The sequence below is a fragment of the Nipponia nippon genome, unplaced genomic scaffold, assembly GCF_047370975.1.
Source record: "Nipponia nippon isolate SJK-2023a ecotype South Korea unplaced genomic scaffold, ASM4737097v1 scaffold_2, whole genome shotgun sequence".
Lineage (NCBI taxonomy): Eukaryota > Metazoa > Chordata > Aves > Pelecaniformes > Threskiornithidae > Nipponia > Nipponia nippon.
Window position 1 is genome coordinate 63,095,893 of NW_028262336.1, and position 14,542 is coordinate 63,110,434.

The following is a 14,542-nucleotide window of genomic DNA, read 5'->3' on the forward strand; positions in this document are numbered from 1 at the left end:
ATACTGGTTCCAACTGAAATGGTTTAGTTTAACTGTTTCAGGTCATGGGTTGACTTTAGGAGATAAGATCGGTTTTGTCTGATTTAACCTAACATCTCTGACTCCTTGAAGGCAGAAGAGCCTTTGCCGATTTAAAACCCAACAATCTGTGGGCTCACTATGCGACTTGATGCTCAGGAGACACATCAGGACTCCATGGAGCTGCGAAAGGGATGAGGGGGAGTTACCAGGCAGCTCCTTCCCTCATCCCATGATGTGGTGTGTGCACTCCATCAAACACTACTAGGCATGGCAGGGGCAACCTCTGACCTCTTATTCTCCTTCAGTTGGTCCACGCCTGCTCACTTTTTATCTGACGAGTAAATATTCACCAGTAATTGGCAAAAACCCCCACACCCTCTTTCCCACCAGCATCGAATCCACTGAGGGGAAGAAAACCAATTTTCCTTAATGATAATTAAGGAAAAGGAGATGGGGAGGAAAGAGCAAGGGCTTTTTTCACTGGCAAATTTAATGTTTAACTAAGTAAGCCAGCATAGATCAGCCATCTTCAAGGCTTCAGAGGAGACAATGAAATGAAAACAAGGGGCAATGTTTCTAACACAGTGCCTACATTTAAGGTTGAAAACGCAAGTACCATTCAGTGCCATCCTGTGATTTAGAAACATACCCTATGGCTTATAAATTTCTCATCTATGTAACATTTATGTAGCATATAATGCTTGCTCTTCAGTGGCCTGCGTGCTTTAACAGGTTTAATTCTAATGTGGTGAAGGCCATACATCACATATGGGAAACAAGATGGAGAAAGTATCATTTTCACAGCAGGATTTCTCAATGGTTTTACTAATCCTTCAGAAATCTCACTTCAGCTACTGGGTTGATGCAGGAATAACTACCATTTCAGCACTTATCTCCTTTTCTGGCTGAAAAGAATGAACAAAGAAAAATAGTGGAAAGAGATGGCTGGAGGTGGAATATTTCTATTTCCCCCAGTTTGAGTCACAGAAAAATTTAATGTCTCTGAGAGGGCAGGGGAGGTGGAAAGCTACACTTTAATGTTTGAAAATGGCTAAGCTACTGACTGATTCCTTCCACCACTATTTTATCCTGGAAACTGTTAAGTTACTTTATCAGAACTCAGCAAATCCCTTTCTGATGCTGGGACCTGTATAATACAAGCTTCCAATGAATATGAGAGGATGCATTAAGGGGAACTGCTATTTTTGGCACTACTGCTTAGGAAGTAGTATAGACTCATGCAGACATTGCATTTTAATTCATTAAACCTAAGATAACAGCCAGGCAATATTACTTTTTACTGAATTTTCATTCTCATAAGATGTTCTCAGGTACGTAGTTTTCCCCAAGCATATGAGGAATATACAAAGGGCAAACAGATCTTTTTTAATGTCTGTTTTCTTCCTTTCTTCCCCTTGGTGACTAGATCCTCAAGTAGAAATACTCAGCAAGTAAGAAGTATCAGAGTTTCACAGACTCTGATGAAGAAATGATGGACACCTTTGGACAACCCATTAAAACCCCTGCAGTCAAGGCAGCTAGGGAACTTTACATGAAATGAAAGTCCGTGTGTTTTGGGTTGATGCAAAACTACTTTTTTTTTTGGGGGGGGGAGAATGTTTCTTAAATCGATGCAAAAAGCTTAGTGTTTTAGAAACTCCAGTCTAATCTGGAAAAAAATGTTTCCATGTTTGGTTTCTTAATGTGTTTGAATACTTTTCACATACAGTCTTAAAAAATTTCCTTCAGTGAATTTAGAGAAAGTTGCCATGGCTCAGTAGCACTGAAGAACTTCTGGTTTTGTACAGGAAAAGTTATCTTCAGAAGGATAATATATTGCTATGTGATAAGCTACACAATACTGACTCAAATTCAAAGCTGTTTCTGTGATAGCATGTTCTTGGGTGGAACTGAAAGCAGTTTAGACTGCTATGGTCAGTTTGAACAAAGATTTTGTTCAGTTTTTAAAGTTAGTCAGGACCTTCTTTTCTATCCAGTTAGCCCCAGTTTCATTCAGAGAAATCTAGCTCCTGAAAAATATGTCTCCAAGGAAACGTGGCAGTGAGACACCAGTCAACATGTGGTCCGCTGCTGTCTGTGTAATTGCACCTATGCCCCTTTCTCCATGGACAACTGAGATGTAGAGATAGTTTGCAATGGATGACCCAGGCAGAAAGACAGCTACGATGTCGCTGCTGCTTTCCTCTATCTCAGCTCTGGTGGCAAACAGCTCTTGACGCCTATGAGGGGTCGGGCATGAATTGAGGGGATCACAGGGGAGAAGAGTAGTGGTGCTTGAGGAACGAGGGGACAGAGCACATCAGAAGAAGCTTCAAGGAGCAAGCCAGGGTTTTAAGGAACTGGTATCTGCTAAGCAAAATCTCTCTTGGTGATGGTTGAGTTTTCAACAGCTTGGAAAGCTGAGGTACCACATTACAGAACTGACAGGTCCTTCATTGGGCGAGCAGCATTGTCAGAAGAGACATCCCAGGTCTTCATGGATTAAAAGAAGCCATAAAAGCCAGCACAGGATAAAGGAAGCTGGTCAGACATTTCCCCAAGCAGCAGGTGTCTGTGCCATGTGGGCCAGCCACCCTGGAGAGCCCTCACCAGGCTGCTGACCAAGTGAAGAAGAAATCATGAAGAGCTGTAATGAAGTGAGTGGAAAGCAACAATTCTTGTTGAATATAGTCTTCTCCTTCCCTGCTTCCACAACCATTCTTTCTCTTTCTTTCCTCTCACTAGAGCACAGACGATGCCTCTACTTTTCAGGAAACTGAGGTGACACATTTTCTTCTGTGCCATCCTCATACCTCTTTGGACTCTACGCATTCCCTAAACTGCTCGGCTCCATAATTTGTTCATCTGTAAACAGGGATAGGGAGCCTGCTGGCATGTCTTTGGAAGTGCTTTGGGATCCAGAGACAACCTCTGACAAGAGGTGAGTGGACTTTAGAAGCAGTGACTCTAAACAATGATAGTGCAGAGACCTACGTAGAGGAGCTGTTGCTTCTTTCCTTTAATCTGGATTCAGCTTGATTGCCATGTGGGGCCCTGAGTATGACAGATGGGAAGAGGTTTTTGGGTTTCCTACCCCTGTGGGTGGAACCTGGGATGTTAAATTACTACAGAGTTTGCAGTAATTGCTGGTCTTCTGAACTGGCAAATACTACCCCTTAATTTGGGATTTATTCATTTTAGTATAATGATGATTTATGGTTCCCTGTTTCAGACACATGAAACAAGCACACTGTGATTGTTCCAAAAAAACTAACCGCTCTGTGGATTTGATAGCACAAGAGACATGCAATTCTGTACAAAATAGCTCACATACCTAGTATTCCCTGCAGTGTTCTCAGCACGCTCCAGTGTTTTTAGGCAAAGTCCCCTTTCCAGAATCCTCCCCCTCCCACTGCTTCACTGCTTGTGGCTTCTTCTCCAAAACATTACTTCTGTGTGAATAATTTCCTTCTGCTCCCCTTAACGCTTTTTCTGCCTGCATCTCTGACATCTTATGACCCTCCAGAAATAGTTGACAGCAATGTTTGTAACTGCCATTTCCCCTTATCAGCCAGCCAGAGGCCCAGGGAGTTTCTGAGCAAAGAGAGGATTGTAAAATTGAGCAGTTGGCAGACAACTCAAGAACTTATCTAACTCATTTCCAAGGCAGGAGTGACAACATCTAACTCGTTCCTGGAAGATCTTTGTGTACTCTGCCCTTCAGGATTAACGTTAGGACTCCACAGCCTCCAAAGTCAAATGAACATAAGTTCTGTCAGTCCAACACAGATGGCAGAAAGACAGAAAAAGACATTCAGACTAGACTTTTCAGTATAACATGAGTGCTTGTAAATGATGACTAGTGTCAGGCAGAACCTGCAATTTGTAGGTATTCAGATCATGCCATAGCAATATGAGAATCATTGAGCAGAAGGGTTCCTCCAACTTGTTATCCTGTTCTTGGGGTCTGAGAAGTGACTTGGGAAGAAAACGAAAATAGCCTGTAATGATACCTCCTCATAATACTCTCCCAGCCTCTGACAACTTTTGTCTCAACCTGGGATTTCTCAACCTGGAGGCAGTATCCATACTGAATATCACTTCCATGAACTTATACAGTTCCCTCCAGATCCCATGACAGGAAATTCACAGTTTCCTGTAACAGGTAGCTCTACTCCATGTCATTGAAGAGTGATCGCCATGTGTTCGTTTTGAACATATTACCCACTAGCTTCATATGATGCCTCCTAGGTCTTACACTTGGAGACATAATGAGCAACTGATCTTTATTCATACTTTACAGGCTGCTCACGTCTTTGTCAATCTTTACCATAACTCCTCTCAGCCATCTCGCTCCTAGGCTGGAGAGTCCTGGCCTACCTAGTCACTCTGTATGAAAGTCACTCCCCGTATTTTATCATCCTTCCCCAAACTTTTTCAGATATGACAATTTACTTTTTCAGATGAAGCAGCCAGAATTTTAACATTCAATATGCTTTTTGGCTGCTTTTTTGCACTGAGCAGGTTTTTTTTGTAAACCTATATAACCCCCAAATTTCACACCCAGGTGGTCAGCTCAGAACCATTACTTTATAGCTAAAGTTACATTTTCCCCCCATGTGCACTGCTTTATGCTTATCTACATTCAGTTTAAGATGCTGTCCTGGTGCCCACTCATCCTATTGCCTAAGATCCTTCTGTTTCTCAGCCTCAGTAGAATTTCTGCTATTAATCTCTTATTAATCTCCCTTTCCTGTAAGAACTGCCTGTTTATCTTTCAACCGATTTTATGCAATCCATGCAAAGATCTTGCCTCTTATCCTGTGGCTGCTTACGTGTCTTTAAGGGTGTTTGGTGAGGACCTTTACATGAATACATGGAAAAGTACAAATAAGTAGATGCTGCCAGCTAAAGATCTCACAGGAACCCCATGGATTTGTACAGCATGATTTCCCTTTAGAAAGCTGTATTGAATTTCCCCCAATGTATCGTATTTATCCATCTTCTCTACCCTGCATAGTAACTTCTACCAAATTTACCAAACTTACCAGGCTCTAATTCCCCCAGTTTCTCTTGGAACCATTTAAAAAGGCTGGCACCATATTAGCTACTTTCAGGTGCTCAGTTCTAAGCCTGTTTTAAATAAGAGTCCATGCACTACTATTATTTCAGCTAATTCATCCTTGAGTCCCTTTAGATTTCTTGGGTGAACACCATCTGGTTCTAACATTTTCTTCCTATTCATTTTCTTTATTTGTTCCATATCTCTTCTACAGACACTTCAGCTTGAAATAGATCCTCTGATGATCCCCATAAGGAAGTGTTCTGCTGCGGGAAGTTCTCCAAGTTCCTCACAGAGAACACAGGAGCAAAAAAAAAAAAATCATTTAATTTTTTCTGTTACAGCCATCTCTTCCCTGAGGATTCTTTTTGTACCCTGGTTATGTATTGGCCCTATCGTTCCCCAAACCATTCAATTTACCTTGAATTCAAAAGAAGCATAGAGTTGCACATCACTTCCCAGATTACTTCAGACTCCTACTATTTTGATGTAAGTAAAAACAGTCGCCCTCTCCCATCTGAATATGACTGGGGACATCCTGTTTTGCAGAAAGATCATTCTGTATGGCAACAGTTATTTTTCTGCTCAACTACTGTTTGTACATACTACATATAATCTAAGAGGGTCTGAGACGTAGGCTCAGACATATATTATGATTGAAAATAAGAGCTTAGATTGTGCACTTTGAAGTAGAGTCCTTGCTGTTGATCCTCTTAGGCCTGTGCTTACTTTGAACTCTAGAAGCGCTCAGACCCTTTAAATAATAGGATTAAAGCAATCTTTTAGTTGCTGATGTGAATTTCATGTCTAACGCTTCACACAGAGCTGAAAAAATATACCATCCATTGTCAGCCTGATAGACATATGGATTGTGTTTGTCCCTGCCGAGTTTATATTCACATGGCTGTCTAGTGGAGTTGCTCTCTTAATGTGAATGAAATTCAAATGTTGTGAGTAAAATGAAATAAAGGCTTGTAACAATAGCTTGCCTTGAAGATAATGTGTCTCATACTGCAAGATAAGTAATAATTTTGAATCATTAGAGAGGAGTCAGAAATCACAATATGAAGCAGTGCTAGTCCTTTCATTTATCCCTAATGGCTAACCATAAAGTCTAGTGAGTCCTTGCTGGGTTGCTACAACACAAATGCCTTACATGACTGAGCACTGCCCGTCTGGCTGGCTGCTCCCAAAAGAGCACCCAGTCCACAGTGATGCTGGCTCTTCCCTATATCCAGTAGGGTTTCCAGGAATCCAGACCCCCTCATTTGCAAGGAAGAGTTCCTAATACTTGGATGTCCAGAAAATATTTGGGGAAGGGGCTGGCTTGTCTGGCAGCAGACACAGCATTGGCAGGCAGCAGAAACTTCACTTACAGGAAAGAGCAGAGGAAGACCTGGGAGGAAGGCAGGCTGCTCTGCTGCTCATGCCCACAGCTCTTCTACAGCCATACTCACGCTGCTTCTCCTGCTGGCTTTCTATGTGAGCATGCCTCAGACCCAGAGCTGTTCGCTGTTTCCTTTAGTAAGCTGCATATCCACCCGACATTTGCATTTGTAAGGACAAGGGGAAAAGGCAGAAAGGAGGCATGGCTGTAGGTAGTTGGGCAGGAATCCAGGCTGAGAGTCTGGTCACAAATCCTCTCCCAGCAGCCGACACAACCCCCTGCGTAACCAAACCCTAACCCATTCCTGGCACGATGAGCTGGACATGCCTGTGCCCTTCTCGTGCTAGGTCTCTGCTAACTCAGCCGCTCTCATTCAACAAATGAGGAAACCATTACCAAAAGCAGGCAACTGGGAGGAGTGGGAGACTCCAGTAGGAAGCAGCGATAACTGGGGGAGGAATGGCTGAGACAAAGGGAAGACCATGCATGGACTCAAATGATCCCCAGCATGCAAGCTGGGTGCTCCTGCTCATGGTGGTGGGAGAGGGTGGCCCAGCCACGCCACCTCTGTGTGTGCATTTTGCCACTGGAAGCAAAGCGAGGGCTGCTGAGAAGAAAAGGATGGATGAACAAACTGCCCTTGCATACTGCAACCCCCGGCAACCTTCTTGTGCCAATGACAGGGAGATCTTCTCAGGCTGACTGCATCGCCCATTCCTCTGGCCCCACTGCCTTCCCTGCCTCCATCTATAGCAGTAGCTTGTGTTGGCCCAAACACAGCAGAGGATGGTCCACACTGTTCAACTGTATGTGCAGCCCCTGCTCTGGTTGAGCCCAAAGCCCCCATTGCTCTCCCAAGAGGTCTCTAGCGTGGCCCAAAGGCTGGCCTGCCTGAAGGACTGCTCCTAACAGGAGGGTGGATATGTCCATCTTTTTTCACCTGATAAGACAGTATAACTGTATGGACACCAGCTGTGCCATGCTAGTTGGCCTCTGGGCCAATATTTTGTTATAAACCAAAATGTTTCTAACTGAGACAAAACTAGCTAACAGAGAAACATGACAGTATATCAGGTCTACCTGTTTTCCACAAAGGTGTCCTTAGAAAACCTGTTCCTGAGATTTCTATGTTTGGTTGATGTAGTCTGTTCCTCTATCTCATGCACCATTTGTTCTGCAGGGTTAAGAGAAAGCCTTTTTGGCCCACTCGAGTCCATCTTTCTTGAATCCTTTGCTGCTTGTAGTTCTGTGGTCCCTTGATCTTCAGACCTGGCGGAGTGTGGATGTAAGATCCTTGAAACAGAGTTTTGCTGGTTGTTTTTCAAGTGTGTTGGGGTGCCAACATCTGCAACCACTGTCTTCCTCACTTCTGTCTGCCTAAAGATTTTCTTAAGAAGAACAATATGTCTTTTTACTGCGCACATCATATATTATGTTAATGTAATCAAGTCCATATTATTATACCCTCTGCTTAGCCACCACAGCAACAACTAATTGCACTAATAAATCTAGATCCTCCTTAGTTATGAATCTGCAAGTTATTGAACTGCAAGACGACACAACAAATAACACCATGCCTTTATTTAAGGTTGTGGTCTACAAAGAAATGTGAATATTATTACCAGGAAGCTCAGAAATGTTTCTGCAGCCAATCTTGGAGGCCTCAGAGTAAAATTCTTAGTGAATATGAGGAGATGGAGGGTGAAGCAGTTTACAAATGAATGACCTTATCAGTCCTGATAAGAAATTGTAATTGTTTTTCTTAATAGGTTATTTATGATTGGATATTTTCCCATTGATTGCCTAACTAACAAACTTACATAAGCACCTTCCACTATTAGGAAAAGTTCTGTTTTTTTTCTTATTTTAAATGGTCAGTCTAAAATGAGAGACAACCAGTGCCCTAGCTGGCTGATTGTCACTGTTACCACAGTCACGCTGATGTTTTTCAGAAGTAGTTCAGTAAAAATAATTAGGAATACAGGTCTAACTCATAGCACCAGATCAGGAGAGTAACAATCTCAAGCAAAAGCTTTTCTTTCCATTCAAGATTTCTACAAAAGTCTGTTAATGTTTCCGTTGCAATCTCCAATTTTTCAGAGACCTTCAACTTTGCATAAAAAGGTGCATTGGATCAAAACTTTTCCAGGTAATGTTGGCTGAAATGACTATTGCCATTACAAATTTTCAAGTAGGTTTGCGTCATTTTCTCCCTGCAGATGAGAATGGATGGTCTAGAAAACCCTTACTGTTCAGTCCCTCCTCCTAACTTTCTATGCTTTTTCATAACCCTTCGCTCCTGAATAAACTCTTTCACACCCTTTTGTTTTGAGACGCAAAGTCATTTCTGCAGAATATGGCTCTCTGTTACAGCCCCACCAAGCGAGGAAAAACTCCTAACAAAATATTTCCACTTCCTACACGAGTTCTTGTTTCCACCAGAAGCACTTTCCATTCATCTGACGTGTTCCTTCTGTGCTCTGGGTCCCACTTTGCACCTGGAAGCAGGCTTTCAGGAGTTCCTACAGCACCAGGATAGCCTTGGTTCACCTCATGAACCTCCAGAGAACGTCCAGAACAAATCAATATACAGGGCAACCAATATAAGAAATAAAAATGACCAAGGAGAAATATGAGAAGTAAGCACAACCCAGTTCTTATTAGAGACAATCTACATTACTAAAGCACCCTGGTTCATAAAAGTAGAAAGGAGGGGAGACTTCGCAAGTAGTAGTCAGGCACTTGTGAGAACAAAGTCTGTTCCTTGATCAACAAAATGTTTTGTGTAATCTTTGCAAATAACCTATAGTGGCATCCATCTCTCCTCATTTTAACTGACCAAATGTTAGCTGACCCAAACAAGCCATCCATGATCCCACTATAGTAGATGGAGAAAGAGAGGTGCTTGAGAGGGGTGATTTGTCAGACACCTATTGAGGATGAAATTAAATGCCCTATAAACGTGATTTTCTTTCTATATTGAATCTAGAGGGAATCCAGCTGTCTAGTTCAGACACCTGACTTCGGATAGCTAAAGCGCGGCAGATATGTCCAGGCAGAATTCACACACCCGAATTCAGCCACTATATTCCCCCCTACTTAATTGAGCAGAACTGGACACAATGTCACTCGTTGACTAGAGGATTTTTAAGGCAGATAAAAGGAAGAGAGGGGAGAGAGTGGAGAGTCTCTCTCTAAGACTTATTTCTTGGAGCCTTGGGTCACTGCAGCCCTGAGCTGGGTCTCACAGCCTGCCAGTCCTCAGCCCTCGCCGCACTTCAGCACTTGAGTCTGCCCTCAGCTCTGGCCCTTACTTCTCCTTTTTGAATTAGGAAAAAGTGCTGCTTTTCTCCCCTAAAAGGATGTTGAGAGAAGAAATACTTGACGATATGAAATGCGGGCCATACAAGTATGTAACAGACAATGTGTTTAACCTGTGGTTATATGAATTCCTGAGCTGAGGCTTACACCCAGAAATTGAAAACTACAACAAATAGAGTTTGTTCTGATAGCTTCCTCTCTTTTATTGTTCTGTACCAGGAGTGCCATGCTATACAGTGTTGGCGCATCTCTCTCTTTGTATTAATCAGTGTCCTAACCCCTTGAGTGTCCTGCTGCCTTCTGCACCCAACGCCGGAGGCTGTTGCAGTCAATGGACTTCATGCATAGGAAATTAGGACACTCGGCATTTAAAAAATGGGATAAATGACAGAATAATGGGCTTCTGTGTGGTGGTATCTGTGAATTGTAGGTATTCCTGTTTTCGTATGGTAATCTCTAGGCATGCCAGGCTTTGCTCCCCTAGCTGCAGACTACCAAAAAGGAGCACAAGCCAATGTTACCTATTTCCCGCCAACAGAAAGCATGCAAATTTCTAGTGAGACTTCCGTGAAAATCCATTGAGCTTGACAGGGAATATGCTGATCTGAAAGCCCACTGGCTTTGTTTATGAAGTGTGTGAAACAATTTCTGTCCCCACATCTGTGCCCATTCTACTCCCATGACAACATGGTGTGATAGGGTACTTATTTTCCTTTTGTAAAGGAGAGTTTTCCTCTCATTTGTTGCGATACGGAAGTTTCACAGACACAGCAGGAAAAAAATGTTATAAAAGAGAACCTGTACAACTGGCTTCACACAAAATGTTACTGAAAATATAAAGTGAAATTGAGGGAAAATATTTTTTCTTTTAGCTCTTTCAGTTTCACTCATTCTTGGTGGCATGTGTTAACAGTAGCCAGTAAATCAGCCTGCAGCAGAAACATTTTGAATTTTATGAAGTTGATGGCTCCCTTTAAAATGTGTACGGTAGTGCTCCTTCCATGTTTGTGCCAGAGTGAGCTGAGCAAAACCAGGCAGAATTGCTCCAACTGCTTTCAGAAAAACTAGGACTCTGTGTAATACGACCTATGCTTCTCAAAGCTAATCAGAGTTAGATGATGAACATTGTTGAAACAGCCGGAGATTTATCAGCATGAAACTGTACTCACTGTGATATAAAGCCAAAGATAAAATATTGCAGCCAGTAATAATTCATCTCACTGAAAAACAACTGTGTCTGAGTGCCTATGCTCTGATTAGACAATACACAGCTACAAAAAAGGAAAACTGTTAAGGAAAAATGTGAAAATGTGCTTTTGTGGTGCAAATCTACACAAGTTGGGCACTATTAAAATTAGAAGGAAAAGGAGGAGATCTGAGCTTTCTTAAAATCAAGGGACGTTTCTGAGAAAACTCCCATTGATTTCAGCGGGCCCAGGATTTCACCCCCAAGTCAGTATTCACATTCCCTTCCTTCTCTGGTTTTCTTCCTTGTAAAATGGCCTTTTACATTTTCTGTATTAAAGAAGTGTTTGAATGAGTCTGCCCCCTCCCAGCCTCTTGCCAGCTGCAATCAAAGGTCTGCCTTGTTCTAGTGGCTTGCTGTTTGGAAGGGAAAGAGTAAAGTTATTCATCCATTAATCATATTTTCAAATGCTAGGTAAGAATAAAGTATTGTTGTTGGAAAGACTGCCTTTAGAATGGGTTCACTTTGGGAACAAGCTTTGCGTCTTTTTGTTTTATTTGACTTTTAAATTCAAATCCAGTGAAAAATCACTGCCTTGGTATGTATGTTCCTGCATTTTTTCAAGCTAAAGATCTTTGGCCAACATATTTTTTAAAAAAAAAAAACTAATGTTTTGCTGCACATGATTGGAATGCTGCTTCTGCTTCTTGTTTTCAAGAGGGAATACTGTCAATACACCAGTGGCGATACTTTAACACTAAGTGCCCAACCAGAACGATTAGCCTGAGGCTTGGATGATAGACGAAGAATCTGAGGACATGAGAAAATTTCTAATATGGGAGAAGTGAAACTACTCTATAAAAAAATACTAGTTTCGTACATGATTTCTTTATTGCACAATTTACTGCAGAGGCACATCAGTTCAGCTTAACAGCAAGATCTTGGAAAAAGCAGACCAAGTGGAGCAATGGGTCTGGCTAAGGCAGCTGCCAGCTCCCGCTGATGGCCTGCTAAGAGTCAATGCTGTGCTCTCTGGTGGGACACACTACCTTTGGGCTCCAGCCAGCTTACAAAACTCATCTCACCAGTGCTGGGGAGCAGAAGATCGGAGCTCTGTGCAGATCTGAACAGAGCAGACCACGGTCTAGCGACAAGACTGTTACTGCTGGAGAACAGAGAGATATGCAGAGGCGCCGGCTACGGTGTCTGAAGACATTAAGCCTTCCAAGGCATCTGTGCGGGGACAGTAAGCCTTGAGATAAGACAAGCATGTGTGCAGACGATTTGGTATTTTACATTCCTTTTTTCTTCCAGTTAAGTTATGTACTGTTCTTCACATGAAAGGTGGAGCAAGCTTGTTCTTAAGCATGCTGTCTCAGCTCTATCTACACTGATGGACAAAGCCCCCACCAGCATAAGCTTGGAGAGCTCAGCCAGACAAGACATGTTAACTGAGGACGTCCACCATGGTAGTGGGCCTCCAATGTGGGTGAGGTTGGACATGTGGGGGCACCCTCAGAGGCCATGTCTGTACTCATAAATCAGACAAGACCAAGGGATGCTCCCAGGCACTGAGACTCAGTTAACCACGCTGGTCAGTCGTCCAGATGCCGGCTAGGGCTCTCCCACCTGGTCATGGCTTGGGGGCAAATCCTGTCCCTAGGAAATGTTTTGGATGTGGCCACTTGGTTTCAGAGGCCAGGAGGGTGTAATGGCTCGAGCACGGCCCCAGGGCCACATCTCCCGCAGGAGCATTGCCAGGCACATTGCACACACTGCCACGATGGAGCCCGAGGGCCAGCCCTGGGACGGGACCCAACTTCTCCATGTCCACTGGCCTGATCAGCACCTGATGTAAACACCCACCTCTCAGCTAAAGTCGGTGGATCTCCAGCAGCTTTGGACCAACAAGGACCTACCCTTTTGCCTTTGAAATACTCACTTAGGGACTGAGCCCAACCCCAAACACTTCGAAGTGGACTGACCTTTCCTACAAGCCTTGGCTTTGGGTCAGGTCTAAGGAGTCCTGCTCCCCGGGGTGCCCGGGACCTGCAATCCTGTCAAAGCCCATGGAAGAACAGTCACTCAGCATTTTGAAAAAAAGCCTTCTTTCATTTAATTTCCTAAATAATGGAATAGTAAACAAACTCTAGTGCAAAATGTGATTGCTTTAGTTCTCAGGCTAAAAGTAAATTAAAATTTCTTACCTTTGTGTTATACTTTGTGATCCTTGGATTAAAAAGCCTTTCGTTATAAGAATGTTTATATTAAAAATGCATGCATAAATGCATCCAAACAAATCTACACACATGCACAAACAATCTTATTTTTCCAAAGAGGTCTTCTTTTATTGGCTTCATTTGAAAATTAATGCTCTCATGAGATGAGGTTAAAAGTAATTTAATGTAACAATAGCCTGATAATTGGCATTTGGCAGTTATTGCTAACGCTATTTTACAGGCTAGTTCTGACGAATTCCTGCTTTGACACCCAGTTATGTTTCACTGCTTTGCTTTCTTTTCCCTTTTCACACAGCTGCTATAATCCATAACAAGTGATTGTTTAAACATGAAATCAACAAGCATCGCCTGTAATTTGCCTTTCTTTCTTCCATGGCCACTAGGAAATGGTCTGAAAGAGGGGAAAAAAGTAAAATGTTCCTTCTGTCCTCATTTTTTTTCACTATCTATTCATTTTCCAAATATTCATCATAAAGAAGAAAATGCTGATAGAGGAAAAAAAAAAACCCAACCCTAATCAAAAGCTTTCTCCCTGAAGTCATTCAGTTTGCTATTCAAACCAGGAAAGTGTCTATACTTAGGCATGGTTGTGTTCCTTGGAACATAAAAACATGACAGCGTATTATTAGTGCAGAAACTAAAGAGCAGCTGTTATTTAGCACCTGGTTCCCAACAGCAGACTGGAAATACAAAGAGAGACGCTCTGTGTGCGCCTTGGCAGCAAGAAGGGAACAAACATCTTAAAATCCACTCCTCCCGTAAGAAAGCAGCGCTCCCCTCATAATGTCTACACAGAGACCTGAGAAATTGTTACAAAGGGAAGGTGAAAAGGAGAAAAGGGCCCAAAGGACAGTGAAACCCACAATAAGTCACTGTCTTACCTTGCTGCAGCTTGGTGCTGCCTCTGCTTGTGAGTCTGCGAACGAGAAAGGACAGGGACAGACTCGCTGCTTTATTGGATTGCCCAAACTATGTGTTTAGTAATTAGACAGTTAGGCATTCATGCTTCAGATGAGCTATAAATATAATATCTCCAAAGTACCAGCCATCTGCAGGAGATAAGGACCGCAGCACCTCTGTGCTACCAGCCTTTTAAGGCATCATAGCTAGAGTGGCACAAGGCTGCCGATGGAAAGGGCTGCCGCGCTCCTGAGCTGCCCCGGCCCTTCGTTCTGCTCCATTTGGGAGTGCCTGATCTTAAAATACACTCACCTGCTGTAGGGAGGTCCTGTGAGGGACCCCAAGGAGCCGGTGTTATTTCAGGGTGTGACGTTTTTGGCTGAGCTATAAGCAACTCTAATTTCTCAATCAGATTATCTGTCAGG

The 14,542-nt window shown here is 42.9% G+C and overlaps 1 protein-coding gene across 3 annotated transcripts in view; it reads right to left on the reverse strand.

The window, feature by feature from the left end:
* Nucleotides 1-14,256, reverse strand: part of FHL2 (four and a half LIM domains 2) — a 43,553-nt gene extending 29,297 nt beyond the window's left edge. The window contains exon 1 of one of the 3 annotated variants that reach the window (XM_009472600.2): nt 14,099-14,256. The gene's annotated coding sequence lies outside the window, so the exon portion shown is untranslated. Of the gene's footprint in view, nt 1-7,550; nt 7,567-14,098 lie in introns of those variants that run through there. The other 2 variants (XM_087759044.1, XM_087759045.1) reach the window with 2 other exon arrangements.
* Nucleotides 14,257-14,542: the final 286 nt, after the last annotated feature.